Source organism: Triticum dicoccoides, chromosome 4B (genome assembly GCF_002162155.2).
Source record: "Triticum dicoccoides isolate Atlit2015 ecotype Zavitan chromosome 4B, WEW_v2.0, whole genome shotgun sequence".
NCBI lineage: Eukaryota > Viridiplantae > Streptophyta > Magnoliopsida > Poales > Poaceae > Triticum > Triticum dicoccoides.
The window spans coordinates 517,492,706-517,496,494 of record NC_041387.1 but is presented as its reverse complement, the minus strand read 5'-3'; positions in this window follow the sequence as shown (position 1 = coordinate 517,496,494).

Below are 3,789 nucleotides of genomic sequence, written 5' to 3'. Positions count from 1 at the left end.
TAATAACACAGACGATTGCTTCTAAGAAGACGTATGTGATATGCTCTGTCTACACAACATCTATTGGCCATTGGGGGATGGGCGGTCATCCGGATACGCCATAAGGATGCAAAGAGGCATCCTATATATCAGCAAGGACTAGTTGTTCCACCAGTAGCTCATGTAAGAGAACTCTCAAGTTAAGTGTGCTCAGGCTGGAACAGCCATCAGATGTGTGACTGGATGGGAAGTTGTGTTGATGTTAAATTAACTGATAGGATGGGTCATATCTGTCAAATTAAATGACTGATATGACCCATCCCATGAGTTAATTTAACCTTGAGGTCCTTGTTTTTATTTTTATTTTATTTTTTAACACATGCTAAAGAAGGTCTACCGCATTACTTTTTGACAATGTGTATACACGGCAAACAGTTGATCCATCCGACATGTTTGTGATGGAATAGGCCGTGTGTATTGTGGGCAAACGCTTTCTAGGGCACAACCATTTGCGATTGCTGAATTCATCACCGACGGGTTCCCTGGTGTGGTCCGTGTTCATCTCATCATCATCTATTTCTTGTGCTAGCTCGATGTTCCTTATATGCTAAGTTTCCATTAATTGATGGCATTTTATGAACACGACACCATTTCCCGCCATTTCCTCACCTATTTCCTGCCACCCAGCAATATTGCACATAAACCTAGGCACGGCGCGACGCACGGAGGCAACAAGTGAAGTTGTAGCACATCCACCTTTCCAAGCATGCCAACCCACCAAAGCGCCGCCTCCGCCATCAACCTCGTTGACAAGGAAAAGCAGAAGGCGCCACGGCCCGGCGAGGCCGCGCCGCCCCCCGGCAACGCGATGAACGACGTCGTGATGCACATCATCGACAGGGTTGAGCAGACCCTTGGCGCATGGCGCTTCAGCGCTGCGAATCAAGATAGGCATGTCAGCACCGAGAGGCTGGAGCTTGCCGCACAACATGATCGATGGCGCGCCGCAGAGCAAGCTAGCCGCGTCTGCGCTGATAGGTTGCGGCTCGCCGCACGGCAAGACCGTTGGAGCGCCGCGGAGCGAGAGGCACGATGCACCACACAGCAAGAGCGGATCCATCGTCGCTTGCCTGCTATCGACAGGGCATCGCAGCTAGGTACACATCCCGTCAGTAACCCCATTCCTCGCCAGGAGTGGGCACAGGCCCTCTGAGTCGTACTTGCACCAGAGGCCGGCCGCACCGTACTTGCACCGGACGCCCGTCACACCGTTCGCATGGGTCGCACCGTTCGCCTTGTCCGTGGCCCGCTCGATGCCAACGCGTTGGTCGGTAGGCCTGACCGCCTCCTTGGCCCAGGTGTCCACCTGGGCACAGTAGAGGAACATGGCCGTCGTGTCCTCGAGGTGGTGATCACCGAAGAAATAGCCAACTTGGAGCTTGAGATTGCGCTCCATATGTACCGCGAGCATGTCGACCGCTTGGACGAACACCTGCACGAGTTCAAGCAAAGCCAAAGCTACCATAGGCAAGAGCTGTTGGTCATGGTCTCATGGACGCATTTTATTTTGTTGAGTTGTTTCGGCGTGGATAGCTATGTATTCACAGCAATCATAGTATTGCTCTGTTTATTGCTCTGTTTCAATGTGTGTATTTTGTTTTCCATTCTTATATGTTCTGTTTCAATATGTGTTTATACGCTTTCCATTCTGTATATGTGGATGATAATAGATAGATTCAAATTAGTATACAAAAACAGATAGAAAATGGAATTCATAGTATCTATAATATTAATTGTTCCTTAGTTCATCACAAAATATATATAATATCATCACATATACATGATGATACTTAACTACTATGTACAATGCATAAAATTGAAAACAAACAATACTAAAACTAATAATCCCTCCTGGGGCCAGTATTCTGGCAGCCCCTCGCCAGCAGCTCCCTGGTGCACGGCGTCTTCCCAGCGCGGAGGCAGTACTCCGCCTCCTCCGCATCACGGGCTTCACAAGCCGCCTGGTACCTGGCCTCCTCCTCCGCCATCTCCTTCTTAAAAGCCACTTGCCTGGCTTTCTCAGCCGGCGGCAGCGACTTCCAAAGACAAAGATCGTACTGGCCCCAAAACCAATCAAAAGTTGGGGGGTCCGGCGCAACCTCGTCCGGCGGCGCGTAGGGGTCCTCATCGCTGCTCTTCGAGTGAGCGTCCTCGGGGGGCGGCGACTCCTTGTCGGCGCGTGGGCAGACGGGCGGCGCCATGGCGAAGATTTGAGAGAGAGAGAGAGTGGGCGAGCAAGGGGAGGATCTAGATGAGAATGCAAGCGTGACGACGTAAGCAAGGTAGTATTTATTGGCGGCCGAAATCTAGATCGACAGGAACAATACACACGCCGGTCGCCGGAATTTACGAGTACTGTAATGCGAATGTGTTCCGTAGCAAAATTCGTGTGTGAACATAATAGCTGCCGGTTCCGAATGCTGAACTGTGTCTGATTAATAACGCCCGCCACTCACCTTCCAAACCTCGAGGCGCGAAATAGAGTGCCAATTGTGCGGGTGCCGGTTGTCTTGCCAGATTTTACATTTTCTTTTCTAAACACCAGATATTTACATCGCCTGATGTTTTTTTAACTTGCACACAAGTACACAAATATGATTTTTCAAACCATTATGGTTAGCCGTTGCATGTAGATGTAGCTCAAATTTGAATTACGGTCATTAAATGGCTAGAAAATCACTTAAATGTCTTCATCGGGTCAAATGACCCATGAAATTTCTACATTTTCACATGACAGTTGTATTAGTGCATGTTACACGTAGAAAATTTTTGAAGGCCGTAAGAGGAAGCTAGCCCGTTCGTCATCAAACATGCATTGTTCCCTCTCGAAACCACGAGCCTTCTAGTGAGTTGCTCCGGTTTGTGAGGGCTGTGTGTCCAAACTTTCGTCGAACAAGCCAATTTTTTTACTACATCATCTTGGTGGCATGACATTACATCAAGCAAGGTTTCAAGTCTTTCTGATCATTTTTTTAATTTTTTGGAATTAAAATGCCATGGAACTCCATGCATGTGTCCGTACCGTGAGAAATATATGTTTGATTCCTTCTAATTTACAGTACATGGAATTAACTCGCACACAAGTACACGAATATGATATTTCAAACTGTTATGGTTAGCCGTTGCATGTACATGTAGTTCAAATTTGAATTACGGTCATTGAATGGCTAGAAAATCACTTAAATGTCTTCAAAAGGTCAAATGACCCCTGAAATTTTCCAAATTTTCACATGACAGTTGTATTAGTGCATGTTACACGTAGAAAACTTTTGAAGGTCGTAAGAGGAAGCTATCTCCCGTTTGTCATCAAACATGCATTGTTCCCTCTCGGAACCACAAGCCTTCTAGTGAGTTGCTCCGGTTTGTGAGGGGTGTGTGTGTCCAAACTTTCGTCAAACAGGACAATTTTTTTACCACATCATCTTGGTGGCATGACATTACATCAAGCAAGGTTTCATGTTTTTCTAATCATTTTTAAAAAAATTGGAATTAAAATGTCATGGCACTCCATGAACGTGTCCATGTCGTAAGACCAATATGTTTGAAAATTCCTTCTAATTTACTGCACAAGGAATTAACTCGCACACAAGTACACAAATATAATTTTTCAAACAGTTATGGTTAGCCGTTGCATGGAGATGTAGTTCAAATTTGAATTATGGTCATTAAATGGCTAGCAAATCACTTAAATGTCTTCAAAAGGTCAAATGCCCTTGAAATTTTCCAAATTTTCACATGGCAGTTGCATTA